At 46.6% G+C, this 18,591-nt stretch overlaps 1 protein-coding gene across 1 annotated transcript in view; it reads right to left on the reverse strand.

Moving 5' to 3' along the window:
* Nucleotides 1-18,591, reverse strand: part of EGFL6 (EGF like domain multiple 6) — a 138,024-nt gene that overhangs the window by 42,432 nt on the left and 77,001 nt on the right. The window lies entirely within an intron of this gene.

The following is an 18,591-nucleotide window of genomic DNA, read 5'->3' on the forward strand; positions in this document are numbered from 1 at the left end:
TAGATACAGGTAGGAATCTACAGGAAAAGTTACTAACACAACTCAACATGTTTCATATCTCGGGGTTAAGCAAACCTCAGGTTTCAAACAGGGAGAGAAATGTATTGAGACTCCACAGACTTTGCACCTCAGGAACAACAGGAGATGAATATTACTTTATTGTATACAGGGCCGGGACAAAGATTGGGCAGGAGGGGCAGCTGCCCTGGGCACAATGGTTTATTACAGGGATGTGGGCACCCTCACCCCAACCCTAAGGCCGCGTACACACGGGCGGACTGTTCGCCCAACTTTGTTCGTCAAACAGTTTGACAAACAGTCCGCTCAAAATTAGCATGAGCGGACTTGACCACACACGACGAACGAACAGTCCGCTGAAAACTTGCGCGATGACGTGAACGGCACGTACGACGGGACGAGAAATTCGGCATCCGATACACTGCAATGCAACCTTCGCCGTGTAAATTCTTTCTGAGCATGCGCGAGACTTAGTTTGCCGAACAAGCCTACACACGAGCGGACTGTTCGCTCAAACCAAGTTTCAGCGGACAGTCTTACGGAAATTCCGAAAAACTTTGTTTGTCAGACTGTCCGCTGAAACTGTCCGCTGAAGCCCACACACGAGCGGACTGTCCGCTGAAACACTGTTCAGCGGACAAAGTTGGACGAACAGTCCGCCCGTGTGTACGCGGCCTAAGGGAAGAACATCTTTTGACATCTTTGCCCTGGGTGCCGTGTGGCCTTTTCCCGGCACTGATGTATACTATCTTCATTGCCTCTTGAATCAATTGGGTGAAATTTTCCTTTTAAATGGTCACTGCAGTGGGGGCTTGGCATAGCTAATCAGATGTGCTTGGCATGGGTAGCTTAGTACAAACTGACAGCCATTCAAGCCAAAGAACAGTTGCAATAATATCTGAACATTATTTATATACTGTAGTTATATTATTATAAGCATTCAAGTTTTTATTCAATGTTTATCATGGTGTCACATGAAAACAAACACTATGCCGAATCAGGCTCTTTGATCATTTTTATTTTGTTAAGGGAAACATAGGTTACACATTCTTGACGTGACTCCTGTATGTTGATACGTAAGCTAAATCAAACATACCACACATTAACTTTTCTGGAGCACAAGAATGTGCAGCCACTGCCAAATCACTGACAGCGATCTGCAGTCCAAACATCTGTTATGTATTTAGATGGTAGGATAAGTGATATAGTGTTGTATTATGTGTATTATTTGTTTCTTATTTATTTATTTTTTATTATTACTGTGTGCATGAAAAAAACAAGCATTACCTCCATTAGAAGGTAGAATTATTCTGTTAAAAACATGAAGATGGTACCTATGATATAAATATACAGAATATTTGTGTTTGCCCATTAAACATGGGATGTTTTACCAATAGAAAATAGTGCCTAGTTGTGCTACATTTCTTACTTGTTTACATAACACTTCAGTTTAGATTATTGCTAATGTAAAAGAACCATACCACACATGTCTACTGTATATGGAGTCAAACATTCACATTTACTTAAATATTTATTCATCTGAACAGTTTGACAAATGCTCCCAGGCCTCTAATTCCTAAAAGTGTGATACAGTATATGGATCAAAGGCAGACCCAAGCCATAAATTACAAAGCAGTATAGAGTTAACCAAGTACAAACCACTCTATTCCATGGAGATATAAATGTATCCCTTTATTAAGGACTAGATGTTTACTGTTTTCAGACATAAATAACTGCTGTGAGGAATATTATTTAGCTCTTTAAAAAAGTGCTTTTTTACATTTAAAACCTAATATTTATTCTTCCATCAATGAGTTTTCATCTACTACCGGCCATACATAGTAGGTTGATTTACTACAACTAAAGAGTGCAAAATCTGGTGCAGCTCTGCATAGAAAGCAATCAGCTTCCAGGTTTTTTGTCAAAGCGTAATTGAACAGGCTGAAGTTAGACGCTGATTGGCTACCATGCACAGCTGCACCAGATTTTGCAACCTCCAGTTTTAACCTCCCTGGCGGTAATCCCGAGTCTGGCTCTGGTTGGGATTTTAGTACCATAAGCGGTAACCCCGAGCCAGACTCGGGATCGCATCGGTTGATACAGGGAGAGGTTACTTACCTTGTCCCCTGGATCCAGCAATGTCCTCTGCACTGTGTGATCGAGCTGTCCTCCGCTCGATTCACACAGTGGCCGAATGCCACCGAGCTCCGTTCCTTGCGACGTTATGGCGCACAGGAGCGGAGATCGGCGCCAAATTCAAAAGAGTAAAAACACACAAAACACACACAGTACTGTAATCTTACAGATTACAGCACTTTATAAAAAAATACACACCCCCTTTGTCCCTAGTGGTCTGTCCAGTGCCCTGCATGCACTTTTATATTATAAATACTGTTTTTTCTGCCTGGAATTAGGAGATTGCCCATAGCAACCAAAAACTGTCCCTTTATGTCAAAAGTGATTTTAGACCAACTAGAAAACAGCGATAATAAATTAGAATCACTTGCAGAATTGAGCGATAGAGATTTGTGGGGAAATTCGTCATCAAACACTAAATCTAATGACAGCGACAATTCTGCAAATTAGCAAATTTCTGTGTTTTTGGATTTGATTACATTATTGAATAATTTTTATTATTATTTATTATATTATAAACTTTATCATACCCGGGATGTCTGCTAGACTCTGGTTTGAACAGATTTAAGAGAGTTATTCCTAAGAATTACAGGACTACAATATAAAACCCCAAAATTTCCATGAAAAATAATTGTACCGCTTTCAGCACCTAAAACCAGAACTAATCATACCGCCAGGGAGGTTAATAAACCAACCTCAATGTTCCCTATTACTGAAAACATAAAGACACTGGGATTGATTTACTAAAGTGTAGTCTATATTCACGATGCACTCTAAAGTGAATGTAAGTGAATAAAGTGTCACTTTTTTACATAATCACGTTAAAGAAAAAAAAAGAGGATTATTTTCTAGTGCATAATTGGGTATTCTAAGTAAATACAGTTTCATCTTATTCTGTAGCATTCACTTTGCAAAGTGAACATTCAAAAGCAGCCTCTACTCTTTTAGTAAATCAACTCTATTATTTGCAGTTTCATGACATACAAAAGGTGGGAAAGGAAAAGGATTTTAAATGAAAGTAGCTGTAAAGGCTGATGGTTTTTACCTGAAGGTAAAAAAAAAACTTTCCCCTCCAGTTCCCCTCCAGCCCCCTAATTATTACCTGACCCAATCTCGATCCAGTGATGTGCACGAGAGCAACTGCTTTCCTGGCTCTCTACTTCCTCATTGGCTCAGAGACAGCAGCAGGAGTAATTTCTGGCCACTGTTGTCAATCAACGCCAGCAGTTTCAGGACATACAGAAGGTGGGAAATGAAAAGGAATTTTAAATGAAAGTAGCTGTAAAGGCTGATGTTTTTTACCTTCAGGCATTCAATACCTGAAGGTAAAAAAAAACTTTCTCCTCCAGTTCCCCTCCAGCCCTCTAAGTATTACCTGACCCAAACTCGATCCAGTGATGTGCACGAGAGCAACTGCTGTCCCGGCTCTCTACTTCTCCTGGCTCTCTACTTCCTCATTGGCTCAGAGACAGCAGCAGGAGTAATTTCTGTCCACTGCTGTCAATCAAAGCCAGTGAAGAGATATAAGGGCAAGGCACACAGAGCAGGGCTTAGGAGTATGTGTCAGAAACCATGAATCAGACCCAGACTGATGTGCAGTAAAAATCACACTAGTTTAATAATAATAGTAAAAGGTAAACAGAGCAAACATAGTCAAAACATAGCCAATGTTTGGTAACCAGAACAGATAGTCAGACAAGCCAGGACGTCAGGGAGACAGGTATCAGCATACTTCAGGACAAGCCAGGAAATCAGGAAACTGGAGAATCAGTGTAGTGGAAAAGCAAGCAGGATCAGGAACCAGAAGGGATATCAGCCAAGCAAGTCTTTCACAGGTATACAGGAGAGAGTCTCTAATATGTTGACCAGGCGAAGGCAGAGAGGATCTGGACTGAACAGATTAAGTAGCCAGCAAGACTCACAAGCAGGATTTCATCACCAGGTGAGTCACTGTGGAAAGATTAGAGCTGGCAATTAACCGACAGCTGAGCGGCCTGCTCTGAGAAGGAAGGGCTGAGCCCAACCCTGACAGTACCCCCTCCCCAATGACTCCTCCCCCTTGAAGGACCACAAGGTTTGAGGGAAAAACGTCTATGGAAAGCACAGAGGAGGACATGGGCATGTACGTCTGAGGAAGAGACCCAAGAGCGTTCCTCCAGATCGTAGCCTTTCCAATGAACCAGGTACTGTATGCGCCCATGAAACCTACAAGAGTCAACAATGGACTGTACATTAAACTCCTCATGGTTCTCAACCTGCACTGGGTGAGGATGTGGCACTGAGGTGGAGAAGCGGTTTCAGACCAAAGGTTCTAATAAGAAAGTATGAAATAAATTTGAGACACACATATTCGAAGCAAGGTCTAAAGCATAAGCCACTGGGTTAATCCTGCGGAGAATAGGGAAAGGCCCACAAACCGAGGTGCCAACTTCAGTAAGGGAACATGGAGTTAGAGGTTTGTGAGTTGACAGCCAGACCCTGTCCCCAACCTGGTAGAAAGGTGCAGGCAGGTGTCTGCAATCAGCATGGAGTCTTTATCATTGGCATGCCGCAAGGACTCCTGGACTTGTACCTAAGTGGAACTAAGACCACGGAGATGCTCCTCTAACGCAGGAATGCTCTGAGGAGCAAATGAGTCAGGCAACATGAATGGTGGGAAACAATAGTTCGCCATAAACTGGGACAATCGGGAAGCAGAATTCATGGCACTATTGTGAGCAAACTCCTCCCAGGATAAGAGGTGTGACCAGTTGTTATGATGGTCAGAAATATAGCAACATAGAAACTGCTCCAAGGACTGGTTGGGTTGTTCTACTGCCCCATTAGACTGCGGGTGATACGCAGAGGAAAAAGCAAGCTGAATTTCCAACTGTGCACAAAAGGCTCACCAGAATCGGGACACAAACTGACTACCCCTGTTCAAGACGATCATTTTGGGTAACCCATGTAAGCGAAAGATCGCCCAAGCAAAAATGGAAGCCAATTCCTTAGATGTGGGCAACTTCTTAAGTGGAATGCAATGAGACATTTTTCGAGAACCAATCAACCACCATAAGGATAACTGTGTTGCCCTGAGAGTTGGGTAACTCCACAATGAAATCCATTGACAGGTAGGTCCAAGGCCTCTGTTCATTGGGCATGAGTTGTAGGAAGCCCACTGGAAGATATTGTGGTGTCTTACTCTGAGCACACAGGAAACAAGCAGCTACAAAGGCGGCTACATCAGCATGTAGACTAAGTCAGCAGAATTGTTGAGAAATGGCCCAAAAGAGTTGATTCTTCCCTAGGTAACCAGAAGCTTTGGGAGAATGGTAAGTCTGGAGCAGGGCAGTACGGAGACTCTTGGGGACAAAGCAGCAGTCACAAGGTTTCTAAGTAGGAGCATGAATCTGAGCGTCAAGAATCTTGTCACCTAAAGGAGAAGTGAGACTGGTGCGAACCGTAGCCAAAATACGATCAGGAGGAATCACTGGAACAGGAACCGAATCCAACTTGGAAGTGAAGGAAAATTGTCACAACAAAGCATCAGCCTTTACATTCATGTGATTGCAGCTTGACAAGAAAAGAGCCAATCACGTCCTTCTGGGAGAGAGGCGTTTAGCCTCAGACAAGAATGTGAGATTCTTATGGTAAGTAAAAATGAGAAGCGGCACAGTGGTACCTTTGGGGAGATGCCTCGATTCCTTATGGGCTAAAATGATCGCCAACAACTCTCTGTCCCCAATCTCGTAATTGCATTTGCGGGTGACAATTTTTTGGAGTAGCCACACAGATGCATAGCGATCTGAGAGGTATGATGTTGAGACAGAAGGGCGCCAACTCCAGTCTCAGAAGCATCAACCTCAAGGATAAAGAGTAACATATGATCAGGATGTGCCAACACAGGAGCAGAAACAAAAGCAGCCTTGATGCTCTCAAAAGCCTTAACGGAGTCCTGAGACCAACTCTGTAGGTTACCGCCCTTTCTGGTCATATCAGTCAGGGGTTTGACCAGGGACGAAAAGTTACGAATAAACTTCTAACAATAATTGGCAAAGCCAAGAAAAACATTGCAGAGGACGTATACCCATGGGTCGGAGCCACTGTAGGTCTGCAGAAAGTTTCTCTGGGTCCATCGAAAAACCAGCAGTGGAAATTACATAACCCAGGAATTTAACCTGTTAGCGATGGAACGCGCACTTCTCCAGTTTACAATAGAGATTGTTTTCTTTCAGCTTCTGAAGCATATGACATACATCTGTGTGGAGGCTCTCTAGGGATTTGGAAAATATGACGATATTGTTGAAATAAACCAACACACATAGCTGCAACAAATTTCGGAGGACATCTTTGATAAATTCCTGGAAAACTGCCAGGGCGTTGCAAAGGCCAAATGTCATTACGTGGTACTCATAATGGCCTGTTCTTCTATTAAATAAATGTATTGATCTTGGGATGGAGGCACATATTATATGTATGCCTCATTTAAAGTCCCATCCTTCCCCCTTCTCCACTTTCTTAGGCTGCTCTGGTATTAAATGCAGTTTTCCATTCATTGCCCTCCTTGATCCTCACAAGATTGTATGGCCCTCTCAAATCAAGCTTTGTGAAAACCGTTGCTCCCTTGAGCCAGTCAAATAACTCCATAATCAATGGAATTGGATAAGCATTCATGATCGTGAAATGATTGAAACCCCTATAATCAATACAAGGTCTCAGTTCACCTCTCTTCTTCTACACAAAGAAGTAACGAGCACCAGCAGGAGATGAGGATTTGCGGATAAATCCTTGAGAAAGGTGCGTCTCCTCTATGGCCTTATCCTCCGAGACTGACAAAGGGTAAAACCTGCCCCGAGGGGGTATGGCACCAGGTTGAAGGTCAATTGCGCAATCATATGACTGGTGTGGAGGCAAACTACCAGCTTGATCTTTCTCAAAAACATTGCTAAAATCGTGGTACTCCTCTGGGAGGGAGGAGGGTGAAGAGGTGCACAGGACCTTAGCCACCTTCTAAAAACAAGTCTTTCTGCATTGCAGCGCCCAGGAAAGAACCTCAGCAAGAAGCCAATCAAAAGAGGGGTTGTGCTTCTGTAACCAAGGATAACCAATAACCAGTAACAAACCAAAAGGTCCCTGCCCCCACTATAACTGGCCTTCACAGAAAGGAGCACATGGAATGGCAAACACATGAAAAACAAAGACAGAACATACCATGGCTCAACTCACCAACCAGTCTGCCAACTGACCAAATTAACCTGTCCAACAGTCTGCGTTAAAAACAGGGGTTTAGTTAGCACACATTTGCAAACACATGCATAAGCTGCAAGGCCTCTTCATGGTACCCTATGTATGCTTGCAGTCCTAACGCTAATGAATTTATGTTTGTAAGCATCTCCATAATAGAAGCAAATGCATTAAATGGATAGATGAGGGGCAGATGGGCCTGGAGGGAGCTTAATCCCCCTTAAAGCACCAGGAGCACACTGGACACCCAGCAAGAGCACAGTGGCAGCAAAGGTGTACAGTGTGTCTCCAGACCATATTATACACCAGTAACAAACCAAAAGGTCCCTGCCCCCACCTATAACTGGCCTTCACAGCAAGGAGCACATGGAAGAGCAAACACATGAAAAACAAAGACAGAACATACAATGGCTCAACTCACCAACCGGTCTGCCAACTGACCAAATAAACCTGTCCAACAGTCTGCGTTAAAAACACGGGTTTAGTTAGCACACATTTGCAAACTCATGCATAAGCTGCAAGGCCTCTTCTCGACACCCTGTAGGACCTGGAGGAAGCCCAATCCCCTTCTTGCTGGGCTTCCATTGTGGAGACGTTTACAAACATAAATTCATTAACGTTAGGACTGCAAGCATACACAGGGTGCTGTGAAGGGGCCTTGCAGCTTATGCATGCGTTTGCAAATGTGTGCTAACTAAACCCATGTTTTTAACGCAGACTGTTGGACAGGTTAATTTGGTCAGTTGGCAGACCGGTTGGTGAGTTGAGCCATTGTATGTTCTGTCTTTGTTTTTCATGTGTTTGCTCTTCCATGTGCTCCTTGCTGTGAAGGCCAGTTATAGGTGGGGGCAGGGACCTTTTGGTTTGTTACTGGTGTATAATATGGTCCGGAGACACACTGTACACCTTTGCTGCCACTGTGCTCTTGCTGGGTGTCCAGTGTGCTCCTGGTCCTTTAAGGGGATTGAGCTCCCTCCAGGTCCACCTGCCCCTCATCTATCCATTTAATGCATGTGCTTCCATTGTGGAGACGCTTACAAACATAAATTCATTAGCGTTAGGACTGCAAGCATACACAGGCTGCCGTGAAGAGGCCTTGCAGCTTATGCATGTGTTTGCAAATGTGTGCTAACTAAACCCCTGTTTTTAATGCAGACTGTTGGACAGGTTAATTTGGTCAGTTGGCAGACTGGTTGGTGAGTTGAGACATGGTATGTTCTGTCTTTGTTTTTCATGATAACCAATAACCACTGGAAACTTAGGTGAGGAAATGACTTGGAATTGGATTATCTCATGGTGAAGAGCCCCTATGGTCATGGACAATGGAACAGTCTCATGAGTCACATGGGCAAGCTGTACAGGTCTCCTGTCAAGAGCCTCAATGGCAAGTGGAGTGACATGAAGCTGCAGCAGAATTGAGTGCTTAGATACAAAGGCAGCATCAGTGAACAGGTCTGCAGCCCCAGAGTCAATTAGAGCCAGTATCTCGACAAACGACTCAGACCAAGAAAGGATAACTGAGACCAGGAGCTTATCCTTCTGGACAACTGGGGACGAAAACAATGCCACCTGAGGTCTGTCCACTACAGGACCTCAATGTTCGGGCGTTCCCAGGAAGGGTAGGACAAGATTTTAAAAAGTGACCTACCTGGCCACAATAAAGGCACAATCTCCTTCTCCTCCTAAAGGTTCTCTAATCTGCAGAGAGAGAGAGACGTGTGAAGCCCAAGTGCATGGGTTCACCATCAATGTCCAGGAGGTCGGTACCAGGAGGAATGGGAGTTGAGGGAGGCAAGGGTGGGACTGCAAGGCTTGGAGACAAATGTACAGGAAGCTTCCACAAGTGATCCTTAAAAGACAGTCTCAAACACCCTGAGGAAGATACGCCACACCCTGAGTATCGACACACATGGGGGGGGGGGGGGGTCAGGACGGAGTGAGAGACAGTATACCTGCCGAGAGGAAATACAAGCCATACCCATACTGTTTTCAGTACCTATTAGGCTCTATGGATTTCACCTATGCATGATTCAGAATCACGGCTGGATGTAGAAGCATGTTGTTAATTTGATCACTGGAGATCACGTTGTTTTGCTTCTATCTCACCACCATCAGTACTTTCATCACAGCCTAACACAGGCTGCTACAAAAGTCTGTTTAATGTTTATCATATAGGGACAATCATATGGTGTATGCACCTGCACTTCTTTATATATCTAGATATATATATATTTTTTTAATTTATTTACTTTTTGCAATTTTGTTGTCACATTGGTATGCATTAAGCACTTTCTATTTTAATTTGTGTTATATGTATATGGTGGCACCACGTAATGGTTAGGCTTATATATTTGAATCAAATTTATTAAGTGTGGTTCTGGCACTATTTGCACTTTTTTCCAGTTGTGTGTTTACATTTGTGTGCGCATTATTTGCTTGCCACAGATTGCACCTGCACTTTATACCAGCTGTGTGTTTATTATTTATGCACTTTATTACTCACCTGGGCATCTATAATTATAGATCAAGGCACGGATTATCTAGCTCAGCGTATGTTATTTTTATTTTATTATGCACGTATGTATGAGATATGTTTAAAGTTTGCAGCTTGATAGTGGCATATAGTTAGGAGGGGGCTTTTAAAGGCTCGCAGGATTTGTTTGTTTTTTTGCTATATCACGAAAACCTACTTTGCTTCTGTCTGTTGGAAACGCCTGGGGCAGCATCTCAAATTATATCTCAACCTGGTTGAGAAATCCTCTGCATTGGACTGAATCGCCCCCAAATCACTGGGGAAGTGGAGTGGAACCAGACATACCTCTTATAGAGGTAATACTCGAGGCGGGTGTCTGCACAGAGACTGGAGCAGCAGCAGGAATAGCCTGCAACACAGGTTGTACTGGAGCAGCCACAGTGGGAGATTCCAGGAGCGTCTGTAACATCATGGCAAACTGATCCATATGGTGATCCCGCTTATCCAATCTGGAAAAAATATTACCAACAAGTGGATTGACTGCAACTTCCGAATTCATGGCCGTCGCCTACTGTCAAAAACCATGAATCAGATAGAGACAGAAGTGCAGTAAAAATCACACTAGTTTAATAATAATAGTAAAAGGTAAACAGAGCAAACATAGTCAAAACATAGCCAGAGTTCAGAAACTGGAACAGATAGTCAGACAAGCCAGGACATCAGGGAGACTGGGATCAGTGTACTGCAGGACAAGCCTGGAAATCAGGAAACTGGAGAATCAGCATAGTGGAACAGCAAGCAGGATCAGGAACCAGATGGGACGTCAGCCAAGCAAGTCTTTCACAGGTACACAACAGAGAGTCTCTGATATGTTGACCAGGGGAAGGCAGAGAGGATCTTGACTGAACAGCTTAAGTAGCCAGCAGGACTGACGAGCAGGATATCATCACCAGGTGAGTCACTGTGGTAACGTTAGAGCTGGCAATTAACCGACAGCTGAGCGGCCTGCTCTGAGAAGGAAGAGCTGAGCCCAGCCCTGATAGTATGTACGAGTGCCCCCATAGCAATTAATCGGCAAGAGAGAGGAGCCCAGAGCGCTGGCAGGGGACCCAAGAAGGGGAGAATTGGGGCTGCTTTGTGTAAAACCATTGCACAGAGCAGGTAAGTATGAAACATTTGTTATGGAAAAAAAATTGCCAGCCAGGAATGAAGGTAGTCTTCAATTCTGGTCAGGTTCAAATCCTGTGCCAGTGAAAAGGGGCAGACTGATGAAAGGAGCAGGCTGGGTGTGTTATAGTATGGCATGGGTGTATAAGAGTACGGGAGACAGAGTGTCTGTATCAACGAGTGAGGCCCCTGAGAAAGAGGTGTGCTCTCAGTGGGTGTCTTCTTGTCAGGAATCCGTCCGTTCCGTACGATCGACTTTCCGTACGCGCACACGCATTCGTGCCGCGGGTCGTCGTGGGCACGAGCGTCTTCCAACGCGCGCGGGTGCACGTCGATCGTATGTGCGCGTGGTACACGCACGCACGGACGAGCGTTAGCTCGATTGGCGCCAGTGGCCCTTTTTAAAGGCGCAGTTGCAGTGGTTCTGTGCTGTCTCGTCTGCAGCTAGTGCCTGAGAATACCTGTTTACCTACCTGCTACCTATCTGATATCTGACCCGGCTCCGTCTGACCTTGCTGACCTCTCCTGCTCCGACCCCGGCTTGTTTGACCCTTCTTGGACTGATTTCCTGTTGCCGAACCTTGCTTGCACCTGATACCTCTGCTGTCTCCTGCCTGTTCCTGTATCTGCTACCTTGCCTCCGGAGGATCCATCCATCCATCCTGATCCAGTGGCCTGCAGCCTTCTGCTTCTCTGCTACAGAGAGTTCCTGCTTCAGAGGATCCTCATCTCCTGACACCTGCTGCTGCACCTGGCTGGACTCTCCTACCCCACTGTGCTCCGGTCTCTCTGTTCCCATTCCAGTGAGACCAGAACCAGAGCCGTAAGAGAGGTCCCCTTCCACTAAGTCAGACTCAATACCCGAAGTTCTTAACAGTACGAGACAGCCATGTCTGAGTCTGCGGAAGGGGCCTCCGCCATGAAGGAGATTTGCTCTCACCTTGCGGCTCTCACCCAGGCCGTGAAGTCCCTGCAGGATGGCTACACCAGATTGGAGGAGCGGGTCCAGCATCTCTCCATTTCAGGGTCTCCAGACACCACACCTCAGCCTCCTCCTGCCCAGCCTGCAGCTCATTCGACAGTCATGATGCTCCCACCTGAGCCTAGGGTTCCCATTCCGGAAAGGTTTTCTGGGGATCGCTCCAAGTTCCGGGCTTTTCGCAACGCCTGCCAGCTTTACTTTGCCCTCCAGCCCAGGACTTTTTCGCTGGAGGCGACTAAGGTGGGTTTCGTCATTTCTCTCTTGCAAGAAGAACCTCAGTCTTGGGCCCACCATCTCCTGGAGAATGACAGCCCCCTTACACAGACTCTCTCCACCTTCTTCGAAGGGATGGCACAGCTTTACGATGACCCCCAGCGGGCTGCCACCGCAGAATCTGCATTAACTGCGCTCCAGCAAGGCCGTAGGACGGCCGAGGACTATGTCTCGGACTTTAGACGCTGGAGCGCAGATACCCAGTGGAATGAGTCGGCCCTTAGACACCAATTCCGCATGGGCCTGTCTGAAGGTCTCAAGGACGAGTTGGCTCGCGTTGGCGCTCCCGACGCCTTAGAGGACTTGATTGCTCTGGCCATTCAGATAGACCGCAGACTTCGCGAGCGTAGGGCCGAACGCTCCTCCCAACCACTGAGACCTGCCTGGATGACGGCCAGGACCCCATCTTCCACACCTTTCTTCTCTCCTCTCCCTCAAAGAGGATCTGCCAGCGTGCCTCCTGCTCCTGAGGAACCCATGCAGCTTGGACTTCTCCGACCTTCCCTGTCACCTGAAGAGCGAGCCCGCCGCCGTCAGATGAACTTATGTCTATACTGTGGCGGCTCCGGACATTATGTGGCCAACTGTCCGGTGAAGTCACGTAAGTGCCTTTCTTCAGTGTCTCGCAGTACCTGTATTTTTCCCTCCAACTCTCTCCATGTCGCCCTTCTGCTCTCATTTCAGCTTTCGGGAAGAACGATCCACGTCAACGCCATCCTTGACTCCGGAGCCTGCGGTTGCTTCATTGATTCCGCCTTCACCGACCTACACTCCATTCCACTTAAGCAAAAGACTCATGGACTCGCTATCTTCTTGGCTGATGGGTCCCAGATTAAGTCCGGCCGAGTCACCCAGGAGACCCTTCCACTACCTACCTCCACCTTTTGCCAACACACGGAACTACTGATCCTTGATGTAATTTCATCCCCACTCTTTCCTGTGATTCTGGGCATCCCATGGCTGCAGGCCCACAATCCCTCCATTAACTGGACTTCGGGGGAGGTGAAGTTCCTCTCCTCTTACTGCCAGGACCACTGCTTTTCAGGGGCTTCTGAACAATCCGGAACTCTTCTCAGCCTAGACCCAGATCTGGACTTATGTCAATCCGTCCCCGAGCCTTACCATGAGTTCCTGGACGTTTTCAGTAAATGGGGGGCTGATTCTTTACCCCCGCATCGCCCCTATGACTGTCCCATAGAGCTCCTCCCTGGGGCAGAGATCCCGTTTGGACGAGTCTATCCGTTGTCCGAGAAAGAACAGGAGGCTCTGAAGACATACATCTCTGAGAACCTCCAAAAGGGGTTCATCCGGCACTCTACATCTCCTGCCGGGGCCGGAATATTTTTTGTTACTAAGAAGGACCAGACCCTTCGACCCTGTGTGGACTACCGAGAGCTGAACAGGGTCACAATTAAAAACCGCTACCCTCTACCCCTGATTCCAGAACTCTTCCAAAAGCTAAGGTCGGCCACCATCTTCACTAAGCTAGACTTGAGGGGAGCCTATAATTTGGTCCGCATTCGAGCAGGTGACGAATGGAAAACTGCGTTCCGAACTCGTTTTGGGCACTACGAGTATCTGGTGATGCCTTTCGGGTTATGTAACGCCCCAGCTACCTTTCAGCACTTAATTAACGACGTCTTCCGGGACTTCTTGGATATCTTCGTCATCGTATACCTCGATGACATCCTGATCTTCTCTGGGTCCCTGGAGCAGCACCGGGGACACGTTGGCAGAGTATTGCTTCGGCTCCGGCAGCATGGACTCTACGCTAAAGCCGAAAAGTGTAAATTCGAACAACAGGAGATCCAATTCCTCGGCCTTGAAATCTCTCCAGCGGGCATCAGGATGGACCCGCAGAAGGTCGCTGCTGTCCTCGAATGGCCAGCCCCCTCTGACAAGAAAGGCATCCAACGCTTTGTAGGCTTTGCCAACTTTTATAGAAAATTCATCAGGGGTTTCTCAGCCATTATCTCGCCCATCACCCAGCTCACCAAACTGAATACGCGCTTCCATTGGGGCCCTGAAGCCCAGGCCGCCTTCAAAAGACTTAAGGACCTGTTCACCTCTGCTCCTATCCTTAGCCACCCGGATCCATCAAGACCTTATATTCTGGAGGTAGACGCCTCCGAGATAGCAGTAGGGGCAGTGGTCTCCCAACGCTTAGGTAAAGACGACCTGATGCACCCCGTGGGGTTCTTTTCCCGAAAACTCTCTCCAGCGGAGAAGAATTATGATGTGGGCGACCGGGAGTTACTTGCCATCAAGTCTGCTTTGGAGGAGTGGAGATACTTACTCGAGGGGGCGGTACACCCCGTGCTCATCTACACGGACCACAAGAACCTCGAGTACCTCCGTACCGCAAAACGCTTAAAACCTCGGCAGGCTCGCTGGGCCCTCTTTTTCTCCCGGTTCTGTTTCCACATAACCTATCGCCCTGGATCAAGAAACGTCAAGCCTGATGCCCTTTCCCGTATGTTTGACAGCCCCAAGGACATCACACCCCCGGATACCATCCTCCCTGCTAACACCTTCCTACTCATTCAGCCAGATCTAGTGTCTCTGCTAAGGAGTGCTTCCTCCACATCTTCCTGTCCCCCGGGACTCTCACTAGCATCCAGAGAGGGTTTGTTTTGGAAGGATAACCTGATCTTCGTCCCTGAAGATGTGAGAATTAAGGTTCTGGGCCTCCTTCATGACCACCCACTCGCTGGGCACTTTGGTGTCCGTAAGACTTTTGAACTGGTACAGCGCTCCTTCTGGTGGCCAGGAATGAGGGAGTTTTGCAAGCAGTATGTAAGTTCCTGCCCCGTATGCAATCGGAATAAGGTTCCCAGAATTCGGGCTTGGGGGCTGCTTAAACCTCTTCCCGCACCCGACCGCCCTTGGCGGATGATCACTATGGATTTTATTGTGGAACTTCCCCCGTCTGAGAACTGCACTGCCATCTTTGTAGTTTGTGACCGTCTGACCAAGATGGCACACTTCTTACCCTTAAGGGGAACCCCCTCCGCGACCGAGACTGCCCATGTCTTTATTAAAGAAATAATCAGGCTCCACGGGGTGCCCACCAATATCGTGTCTGATAGAGGGGTTCAGTTCACCTCCCGTTTCTGGCGAGCCCTTTGTGAGTCTTTAAAGATCGATTTGGCTCTGTCCTCTGCCTACCACCCACAGACCAATGGGCAAACGGAGCGCACCAATCAGACCCTCGAGCAGTATATTAGGTGCTTTTCTTCTTTTGTCCAAGACAATTGGGTTTCCCTGTTACCACTGGCGGAATTCGCCTACAACAATGCCAGCCATGCCACCACCGGGCAGTCCCCGTTCTTTGCCAATTACGGTTTTAACTTGTCTTTTCTTCCCGATGTTCTTACAGAATCTCATGTGCCAGCAGTACAGGATACGGTATCCTTTCTCCAGCAGAATAATCGGACCCTGCAGGAGGTCATAACCAAGGCTCAGGCTGACATCAAGAAGAGTTTTGACCGTGGAAGAAGGGGTGAATTGATCCTTCAAGTCGGGGACCAGGTATGGCTGTCTTCTTCTAATTTAAAACTAGCATGTCCCTCCAGGAAATTGGCACCCAAGTTTCTGGGCCCGTTTCCCGTTAAGAGGAGGATTAACGAGGTGTCTTATGAGTTGTCCCTGCCTGATTCCATGCGAATACACCCAGTTTTTCATGTAGCTCTTCTCAAGCCTGCTGTACCTGATCCCTTCCCTGGTAGAGAAACAAGGCCACCTGATCCCGTGCTGATTGATGGCAGCGAGGAATTTGAAGTGGAGGCCATTCTGGATTTCAGAAAACGACGGGGACAAGGTCAGTTTCTAATTAAATGGAAGGGCTATGGCCCGGAAGATAATTCTTGGGAACCTGCTTCCAATATACATGCCGATAGACTTATCCGAGCCTTCTTTGCTGCACACCCGGAGAAAAGAGCCACTTGGGGCACCCGGAGGTTGCCCCTTGTGGGGGGGCAATGTCAGGAATCCGTCCGTTCCGTACGATCGACTTTCCGTACGCGCACACGCATTCGTGCCGCGGGTCGTCGTGGGCACGAGCTTCTTCCAACGCGCGCGGGTGCACGTCGATCGTATGTGCGCGCGGTACACGCACGCACGGACGAGCGTTAGCTCGATTGGCGCCAGTGGCCCTTTTTAAAGGCGCAGTTGCAGTGGTTCTGTGCTGTCTCGTCTGCAGCTAGTGCCTGAGAATACCTGTTTACCTACCTGCTACCTATCTGATATCTGACCCGGCTCCGTCTGACCTTGCTGACCTCTCCTGCTCCGACCCCGGCTTGTTTGACCCTTCTTGGACTGATTTCCTGTTGCCGAACCTTGCTTGCACCTGATACCTCTGCTGTCTCCTGCCTGTTCCTGTATCTGCTACCTTGCCTCCTCTCCTACCCCACTGTGCTCCGGTCTCTCTGTTCCCATTCCAGTGAGACCAGAACCAGAGCCGTAAGAGAGGTCCCCTTCCACTAAGTCAGACTCAATACCCGAAGTTCTTAACACTTCTTTTCTTCTGCCCCCCTGTAGCCTGCTATTGGTCTTGGTCGGACCAAGTGATGACACTGCTCATCACTCCTGTTGTTGAGACAGTAAACTCGCTAAGCCCCCCCACATAAAAACATTGATCCCAGGGCATGTGGCCCTTCTGTCCTCCTAACCCCCTCTTTGTAGTGGCCCTGATAGGACTATAAGGCAATAAAAACAAATGTAAATTTTATTGGGCCTGTTATTTAAAACTTAATTGGAAAAATTAAATAAGAAATCTAACTTTTCACTTTTTAGTTTTTTTTAGGTTTACATACTTTTGATACATAAGAACATAAAAAAAAGGTATTTATGGTAATTTTAGAGTTAAGCCATAAATCACTCCTGTCACCTTGGCAGAAATCCTTCAGTTACATATGCAATGACTGAATGTTTTACTGTTTCACATCAATCTCCTGGAAGTTAGAGCTGGAAAAGTTTAGTTATTGTTCAGGAAACTAATATTTAAATTGTATATTTCATGTATGAGACTTAAGTGACTTTAGTTTGGCTTCTTTAAGACTTCGGGGGTTATTTACTAAAGGCAAATCCACTTTGCACTACAAGTGCAACCTACAAATGCAAAGTGCACTTGAAATTGCACTGAAAGTGCACTTGGAAGTGCACTCTCTGTAGATCCAAGGGGGACATGCAAGGAAAATAAGAAACAGCATTTTAGCTTGCACATGATTGGATAATAAAATCAGCAGAACTTCCCCTCATTTCAGATCTACCCCTCAGATTTACAGCGACTGCACTTCCAAGTGCACTTTGCACTTATAGTTTGCACTTGTAGTGCAAAGTGGATTTGTCTTTCGTAAATAACCCCCCATAGGTCTATTTATTTAATACAAAAAAAAAATCACAGGGCTCAGCGGGTCAGACCACTTGGTGGGACTTTGATAAAGTGCATGCGCATGAAACGTGTAAGTCACGGCAACAGCACAGCTTGAGTTCCACAAGCTGACCACAGACGTCCCTTCCTCTGTCTCCAGCCCAGCACTGACGTCACTCCAGGCGCATCAGTTGCTCTTGGCTCTGCTCGGCTCCTCCGGTTCCCCTTAGTTGTGGTGTCACCACCGAATGGTCTGACCCGCTGAGCCCTGTGATTTGGCCACATCCAGGTAACCTCACACCTTCTCAATCCGGACATATATGGCCCACTATCCCCCCACTCCTAGCGGCTTTATCCATCTTGGACTTGGCTATATCACCATCTTCTATAGCCTCTGGGCTCCTTGGGGCCGGATTTCCATCCTTTTCAACATGAGCATTGGCACCCCATGTGATGCCAGTGAGCCCCCCCCAGATGTCTTTTCACCCCTCTTCCCCATCTGAGGTCACCTGTGGTAACGGTAACATTACATCATTGTTTTTATGCCTGTTTCCCAGCAGATATTTAGACTTTCATTTTAGACTTCGCATCAGCTCATCATATCTTTGATTGAATAAACATTGTTGGATCATCATTCCATGGTTACTAGTGCCTGTTTTTATGACTACTACACTTTGGATCTTACTCATAGACCGCTGCTTATAGTTCTTTTTGTTTTTTCCACATTATTCCAGTGTTGTGCCAGCTGCACTGAGTTTGATCATTATCAACCACAGATTGTTTACCTCACAGCAACATCCACTCATACATGACCCTACAGTCCTTTGTAGCACTTCAGGATATTTTTTGTTTATATTTATTTAGTATAAATAATCTAAAGTTAAAAAGCAATCATATGTGATGGTTCGATAACCCTGGCATTTTTAATTTAAACCAATAGATCAATGT

The sequence above is a fragment of the Lithobates pipiens genome, unplaced genomic scaffold (assembly GCF_037356315.1).
Source record: "Lithobates pipiens isolate NorthernLeopardFrog02 unplaced genomic scaffold, aLitPip1_a1.2 Scaffold_16, whole genome shotgun sequence".
NCBI classification, from domain to species: Eukaryota; Metazoa; Chordata; class Amphibia; order Anura; family Ranidae; genus Lithobates; species Lithobates pipiens.